Genomic DNA, 8,639 nt, shown 5'->3' on the forward strand with positions numbered 1-8,639 from the left:
CACAGCCTTTTACCCAGAGTCGGGGACATTAAGAACCAGAGGACATAGATTTCAGGTGAGAATCTACCAATCGGTGGTAGCCAGTGCCATCTTCTTCGCAGTCGTGCTGGGGCAGCAGGGTGAAGGCTGCGGATTAACAAACTCATCGGGAAGGCTGGCTCCGTCCTGGGGGTGGAGTTGGATTCATGGGAGGTGATCTTGGAGGGGAGGATGCTCCTCAAACTGCAGAGCATCTTGGACAATAGTATTTTGTGTTTTTTTGCTTGTTGACAGATCAGTTTCCCCCCCTGGGATAAATAAAATTCTTTAATATCGAATCGTATAATGGAAAAATTAATTGCTAATAGGAATCATATGTTTAAATAATACCCGTCAGATTCCTGTTGACGGTCGACCCATCTGTACATCTGCCTCATCAGGGTAAACATTTTTCTTCAAATTCATAAAGATGACATAATTCTCTGCAACGAAATGAAAAAAACCTATATCAACCAGCGTTCACTAGAAAATAATTGCAAAGTTAGAAATAACAAACGTATTGTTATTCAGTGCAAACGAAAAAGGATGAATGGCTTGAAATGCAAAGCGAGTGAGAAAAATATAAATCATAATTATTATTGATATTGAAAGCCAGGTGTGTTCTAACAAGGCTGACAGATGTTGAATGGATATATTCAGCATGTCAGTGGAGAGTCCACTGATGCTAATTGATCTGCTGAGCATTTTGTAGCAGTCATCGTTTTGTTTCAGATTTCTAGCACCTGTTTTTCTTTAACTCGATGGGCCGAAAAGCACAATTCTTCTACTATAACTGGTGAACTTTAACTGCGTTATGTTATTGATACCATTAGTTTAGAATTAATAAATTACATTAACATTAACTGAAAACTTCAGTTTAGAAATTGATATGAATGTTATTCCAACGGCATGATGTTAAAACAGTTTGTGCATAAATATCACTACCCATCACATTAATGATGTTAGATAACGGTCGACAGGGAAGACAGCTCTGGCTACTTTCTCCTTCCAGACTCGAACTTTCAATCTGTTCTCTGCGTTTACAAAGAAAAAAATATGCACATTTTTAATAATTTTAACATTTTATACAATTAATTCCCAGTCAATATTTATGCTGGCAATGTCATCACTGATTGCCCACAATTCAGTTCACCAATTGATACAGCTGTACCTCTTGTAAGTTGGTGGGTCTCAAAAGAAAGGCACCTGAGAATGCACTTGTATGACCTTCCAACAACTGCGCCTTAAGGTGCACACTTCCAAATTCTCAAACCACTATGGTGTTAAGATTCAAACAGCAAACTCGTAACAACCCGAACTCTTGCTCTCAGGATTATTGGTGCAGTGGTATCCAGCACTAGTGCTCACACACGGTCAAAATGGTGCCTTATATAATCACAGTCATGTAAGAGAAGCATTAAAATGAGGATTGACTCAAATAAAAATCTGAAGTCGTTTGTGAATGTAACCCAGATTTGTTTTTGAACAATTCAAGGCAAAACTAATAAAAGTTGTTATTATATCTTTAAATATTACTCAAGGCTTATCATTTATGCATCCTACTGGAATTAGAAATAACACTAGCAAGTTTGCAGATGACACAAAGCTGGGTGGTAGTGTGAACTGTGAAGTGGATGTAAGGAGGTTGCAGAGTGACTTGGACAGGTTGAGTGAGTGGGCAGATGCATGGCAGATGCAATATAATGTAGATAAATGTGAGATTATCCAGACGGCAGATTATTATCTCAATGGTGTCAGATTAGGTAAAGGAGAAGTGCAATGAGAACTTGGTGGCCTTGTACACCAGCCACTGAAAGTAAGCGTGCAGGTACAGTACGCAGTGAAGAAAGTTAATGGCATGTTGTCCTTCAAAATGGGAGGATATGAGTATAGGAGCAAGAAGGTCCTTCTGCAGTTGTATAGGGCCCTGGTGAGACCACATCTGGAGTATTGTGTGCAGTTTTGGTCTCCTAATTTGAGGAAGGACGTCATCGCTATTGATGCAGTGCAGCTTAGGTTAACAAGATTCATCCCTGGGATGGGGGGACACCAGGAAAGATTGAAAAGACTGGGCTTGTATTTACTGGAATTTAGACGGATGAGAGGAGATCTTGTAGAGACGTAAAAAATATATAAAAGGACTGGACAAGCTAGATACAGGAAAAATGTTCCCAATGTTGGGGTAGTCCAGACCCAGGGGCCTCAGTCCAAGAATAAAGGGGAGGCCATTTGAAACTGAGGGAGTCTGTGGGAGTCAGTGGGTTTGTAGTAGATGTCAGTCACTGGTCTGTCTCCTGTGATGGAGATGGTGAGATCCAGAAACGATAGGGAGATGTCGGAGATAGTCCAAGTATATTTAAGAGCAGGATGGAAATTGGTAGTGAAGTTTATGAAGTCAGTGAGTTCTGCATGGGTACAAGAGGTAGCACCAATGCAGTCGTCGATGTAGCGGAGGTAGAGTTCGGGGATGGGGCCAGTGTACGTCTGGAACAGCGATTGTTCGACGCACCCGACAAAGAGGCAGGCATAGTTAGGGCCCATGCGAGTGCCCATAGCTACGCCTCTGGTTTGGAGGAAGTGGGAGGAGTCAAAGGAGAAGTTGTTAAGGGTAAGAACCAGCTCTGCTAGGCGGAGGAAAGTGTTAGTAGATGGGAATTGGCTGGTTCTACGGTCGAGGAAGAAACGGAGGGCCTCAAGACCATCCTTGTTGGGGATGGAAGTGTCGAGTGACTGGACATCCATGGTAAAGATGAGGGAGTGGGGGCCTCGAAACCGGAAGTTATCGAGGAGACGGAGAGCATGTGAGGTGTCTTGGACGTATGTGGGGAGAGATTTGACCAGGAGGATAGGATGGAGTTGAGGTAGGTGGAAATAAGTTCGGTGGGACATGAACAGGCAGAAACAATGGGTCTGCCAGGACAGTTCTGTTTATGGATTTTAGGTAGAAGGTAAAATCGGGCCGGGTGGGGCTGGGGAACGATAAGGTTGGAGGCATTAAAGGGTAAAGCGCCGGAATTGCTGAGGTCCGTGATGGTGTTGATGATTAAGGTCTGGTGCTCGTCGGAGGGGTCATGGTCCAAGGATAAGCAGGAGGAGGTGTCTGAGAGTTGTCGTCTGGCCTCGGTCCGGTAGAGGTCAGGTCACCAGAATACCACAGAACCTCCCTTGTCAGTGGGTTTGATGACTAAGTTAGGGTTGTTGCAGAGTGAGTGGAGGGCTGTACGTTCTGGAGGGGAGAGGTTAGAGTGAGTCAGGGGAGTGGAGAATTTGAGGCGGTTAATGTAATGCCGGCAGTTGGAGATGAAAAGTTGTAGTGAGGGTAGATGGCCAACCGGGGAAGTCCAAGAGGAGGGGGTCCGCTGGAGATGGGAGAAGGTGTCATCACTGGGGGGTGTGGACTCCTTCCCATGGAAAAAGGCTTGGAGGCGGAGGAGACAGAAGAAGAGCTCCACATCATGGCGGACCCTGAACTCGTTGATGTGGGGGCGGAGGGGAACAAAGGTGAGGCCTCTGCTGTGGACAGCCCGTTCGGTGTCTGAAAGGGGGAGGTCAGGGGGGATGGTGAACACCCAGCAAGTGTGGGGGTTGGGGTCGTGTGAAGACAGGGGGGCAGGCGGATTTGGAGGGGATCTATGTTGAGGGGGTGGTGGGTTAACAGAGCAGAGGGGGGCAGGAGGACCGATGCGGGGAGTAGCTATGGTCGCCTGGCTAGAGGGAGAAGGAGGAGACCCAGTGGAACCCCTGCTGTGGTTCCCTGTAGTAGGGGATGGGCAGTAGGACCCAGCGGGTTCAGACCACGCGCTGTGTGACTCTGCCTCGTGGGGACTGTGGGCCCAGCACGGAGCCTGTGAGCCGGGTAAAGCTGCGACCTGCTGCTGAGCCTGTCAGCCGGGTACAGCGACGGCTGCGGTCTGCAATGGGACCAATGCCCTTACAAAGCATATGTTCCCATAAAAGATGAAGTTAGTGTAATTGGTCAGTGTGTGCTGAGAGGCAGCAGATTGGTGATCCCGCAGGCACTACGGCCAAGGATCGTGTCATTGGCTAATGAAGGACATTTAGACAAAGTCGGTACCAAACGGAATTTGCGGAGCAAAGTGTCATGGCCAGAGATGCCGAAAAATTCATCAAGACCTGCCACGGATGCCAACTCACAAGCAGGAGCAACCCACCAGAACCAACTAGAAGTGTCACATATTGGAGTCGCACACGCTGTGTCCTGTGTTGAACTCCTTTCATTCTGCCACCTAGCCGTGACCTCATATCCTCCTACCAGCAGGTACAATGCCATTTCCTCTTACAAGCAGGTACAATATCTTACACCACCCTTCTTTCATATAAAAACAATACATCTATAAAACATAACGTATTAGAACAAAGCACAACAACTTCAAATGGATTTCTTTTCCATACTGTTAATAAACATTAACCAAAACAATTGAAATAACTTTTCCTGTGCTTCCTATTTTATAATATCTCCACCAACATTAATTTTGTCTAAACACACTTGTTACATATTTACTAGTCCAAACGGTTGTTTTTTTTGCTAATGCGTCCACTCCTGGTAGTGTATTCAGCTTGTGGAATTACTGTGTGAGCTGGATGGGGTTGACCTCCATCTGATGTGGTCGGCTGTGTAGACCTGGTCTGGCTGGTAGCTGACGACTGACATGGTGAATCACATCCTAGCCCTGGACTCGGTTGAATTTCATCTGATGTACGCAGTGCATGACCTGGTCCTGGCTGGGGCGGTGACTTCATCTGTGCCGATGACTCCGGTCTGATGGTAGGCCATGGGGTGGTCATGCAGTCAGTTGAATGGCTGGGTCTGCGGTTAGCCTGGTGCGTAGCTAGCCGCAAGTCTTTGCGATTTCTCCTGTACTTCCGGCCGTTACAGTCAACAACATATGACCTGGGAGTACCATGATGTTCCAGAACAGTGGCCAGCAACCACTGCTTATTTCCCGGTAGCGGTGTCATCCTGACTGGATCGCCTGGCTTCAAGACTGGAAAGTTCTGACCAGCCTACTGGTTGTAGTATTGGGCTTGCCTGGCCTTCTCTTTGTCCAAACGTTGCTTGACCTCTGCTGGGTTGTAGGGCCTTGGCTGAAGGAGCTTCCTTGCAGTTGGGAGCTTGTTCCTCGGCCTGTGTTCCATCAGTAGCTGTGAAGATAACAGGTTACAGCTGGCAAGGGGGGTGGTACGGTAGGCCAGTAATGCAAGATGCCTGTCTTTGCATTTCTTCCAGAGACACTTCACCGTTCGTACAGCACGCCCGGCTTCCCCATTGGGCTGAGGGTGATGCAGGGAAGACTTCTGGTGGGTTATCTGGTATTCTGCACAGAATGCTTCAAATCCAGATGAGACATACTGTGGTCCGTTGTCCATCCTCAACGTTTCTGGTATGCCATGGCGGCTGAATTGTTCTTTCAGGGCATCAATGACTGATGTACTGTTCGTCTTGGAGAGTTGATTTACTTCGATGAATTTGGAATAGTAATCAACTGTCATGGACCCTTCCCACTCAAACAGGTCAGATGCTACCTCTGCCCATGGTAGATCAGGATGTTGAGTAGCATGTATCGTCTCAGAGTGTTGAGCAGCCTGGTAGGTGTTGCATTCAGGGCATCTCTCAATCTGCTCTTCTATCTGCTGGCTCATTGATGGCCAGTACAAGGCTTCTCTGGCTCTCTGTTTGCATTTCACGATACCGAGGTTTGACTCTTGCACTTTCTCGAGCAGTTGTTGTCTCATGGATGGTGGCACCACTATGCACATTCCTTTGTATATGATGCCATCCAGTACAGAAAGCTCATCTCTCACTGTCCTGTACTCTCTGATGGAGTGTGGTACTTCTTGTTTTGTGTCAGGCCAGCCCTTCATGATCATAGCATGGAGCTCATTCAATTCCATGGCTGTGCAGGTCTGGAACTGTGCATACCTCTTTGGTGACACGGCGATGTGATCCATCATGTTGATCATGATTGGTTCCAGATCAGGTTCACTTTCCGGTAGATTGGCTCTGCTCAATGCATCACCGATAGGCACCTCCTTTCCCGGCTTGTACATAACAGTCAAGTCATAGTGTTGCAACCTGAGGAGCATCCTTTGTGGTCTCATTGGTGCTGACAGCAAAGGCTTGAGGAAGATGCCTGTAAGGGCTTGTGATCTGATTCCACTAGCACTGACTTTCCAAAGATGTAGTGCTGGTATTTGCGGCAACTGTGCACGATCGCTAACATCTCTCTTTGGATCTGGGCGTATGGCGTTTCAGTCTCTGTCCTTGATGTATATGTTATGGGGTGGCCTTCATGGAGTAGCACTCCTCCAAGAGCATAGCTACTAGCGTCACACTGCATTACTACGTTCTTCATAATCCTCCTTCATAACTCCTCCTTCATAATCCATCTCGCGACCAGAAAGCCCTTCCAGGTGAGCCAGAGGTTCATGTGCACCCCTTCCAACCTCATCTACTGTACTCAGTGCTCCTAATGTGGCGTCCTTTCCATCGCTGAGACCAGGCTCAGACAAGTGACCGTTCCACAGAACACTTGCGCTAAACTCTGCCGAGGCCTGATGGATCTTTCAGTCACTGCATTTCTTTCCCCTCAAATGATGCAACCACTGTGCCTCCCCAAACCATCACCCCACCTCCAAATCTCCCAAGCCCCTGCCCTCCATCCAATCTCTTGCACTGCTTTCTGCCCCTTCTCTTAACCCCATCCTCCCGCCACTTCCACCACCTCCTCCAGCACCTTCCTTTACCCCCGCACCAGTCCCTTCCCCAAACATCATACTAGCCCTTCCCCACCCCATTCACCCTCTTCTCCTTTACCATCTTGCCATCCGTTCACCCTCGCCCACCCCCACAGCCCCAGACACCCTCATCACTGAACCCAAAGCCCCCCAGAGACCCCCTCACGTCCTCAGACCTCACACCCCTTCACAGACCATCAGCGTCAGACCTTCCACACCACCTCGCAGCCCCTCACCCACCCGCACAGCTCCTCACAGCCTCCCCTCTCCCTTCGCTTCTCTCCTCTCTCGTCACACTGTCCCCACTCTCCCACACCCGGGGGACACACCAAGCAGGAGGGAGATGCTCTCCCCGCTATCGCCCGGGCCCGTTGAGGGGGGGGTGGGGGAGAGTGGGGTGGGGGAGGAGTGAAGAGTGGGGTGGGGGAGAGTAGGGTTGGGGAGGAGTGAAGAGTGGGGTGGGGGAGAGTGGGGGTGAGGTGGAGGTAAGATTGGAGTGGGGGGAGAGTGGGGTGCGAGCAGGGAGAGAGCGGGTGGGGGCAGGGGAGGGAGGTGGGAGTGGGGAGGGGGGAATAGGGGTGGGGAGGGGGAAGGGGGGTGGTGGCAGAGTTGGAGGAGTGAGTGTGGGATCAGGGGAGGTGCAAGTGGGGGTGGGGGGGTGGAGTGTGTCAGTGGGGGAGGAGGGGGGGATAAGTGGCATTGAGTGGGGGGGTTGAGGGTGCAATACCGATACAGGAGAGACTTTGGGTCCAGGGCTCCTCAGTCACACCCTCTCCCCTTCCCTGTGACCTCTGTACCCCTCCCTGTACCCCCTCTACGAGGAACTAGTGGACCAAGTTCCTCGTAGGGTTTCCATTGTGACCTGGGGAAATCCCGTTTTTCCTTTAAAATAAATTGTCTGTTTAAAAAAAAAGAATCTCAATGGGGGGTGGAGAGGGGAGGGGTGGGGGGGGGGGAATGGTGTGGGGGAGGGGAAAGGGGAGAGGGAGCCACTGACACTGTCCTGCCAGCAGCCATCTTCTTTCTCCTTCACTGTGGTGCCGTGCTCCTCCAGGGGAGTGGGAGCGCAATTAAAGGCAGTACAGGGAAGGGGAGAGGGTATGACCGAGGAGCCTTGGACCCAAAGCCTCTCCTGTATTGGTGTAGAACCCTCAACCTCCTACTCAATTCCCCATATCCCCCCTCCCTACCCCCCAGTCTCCCATCTTCCCTGACCCCCACTGTCCCCCTTCTGCCCCACCCCCACTCTATCATCCCCCCACCACTACCCCCTCCTCCCCCCACCCCTGCTGTCGCCTTCCCCCACCCCTCCTCCCTCCCCCACTCTTCCCTCCTCCCTTCCCCAACCTCCTCCCCAGTCCCACTCTCCCTCCCACCACCACTCGCACTCTCCTCCACCCACCCATTCCCCACCACCCCCCTTTCCACCACTCTCCTCCCCCACCGCCCCTCCCATTCTCTCCTCCCCCAGCCCCAGTCTCACTCTCCCCCACTCTCTCCTCCCCCCCACCCCCCACATTCTCTCCTCTCCCTGCCCCACTCTTACTCTCCCCAACCCCACTCTCACCTCCACCCCTGTCTTTGGGGAAGCTAATGTACTTGTTAGCATAGAGCAGCAAAACAAGATCTTCAGTCCAACTCGTCCATGCCGACCGAAATGCCCCATCTAAACTAGTTCCATTTGTCCTTATTTCGCCCACATCACTCTACCCCTTTTCCACATATCTGTCCAATGTTGCTTTCTTTAAATGCCGTTATTGTATCTGCCTCAACGACCTCCTCTGGCAGCTCGTCCCATATACCCACCACTCACCAAGTAAAAAAGTTGCACCTCTGTTTCCTATTAAATCTTTCGCCTCTCACCT

The sequence above is a fragment of the Rhinoraja longicauda genome, unplaced genomic scaffold, assembly GCF_053455715.1.
Source record: "Rhinoraja longicauda isolate Sanriku21f unplaced genomic scaffold, sRhiLon1.1 Scf000754, whole genome shotgun sequence".
NCBI classification, from domain to species: domain Eukaryota; kingdom Metazoa; phylum Chordata; class Chondrichthyes; order Rajiformes; family Arhynchobatidae; genus Rhinoraja; species Rhinoraja longicauda.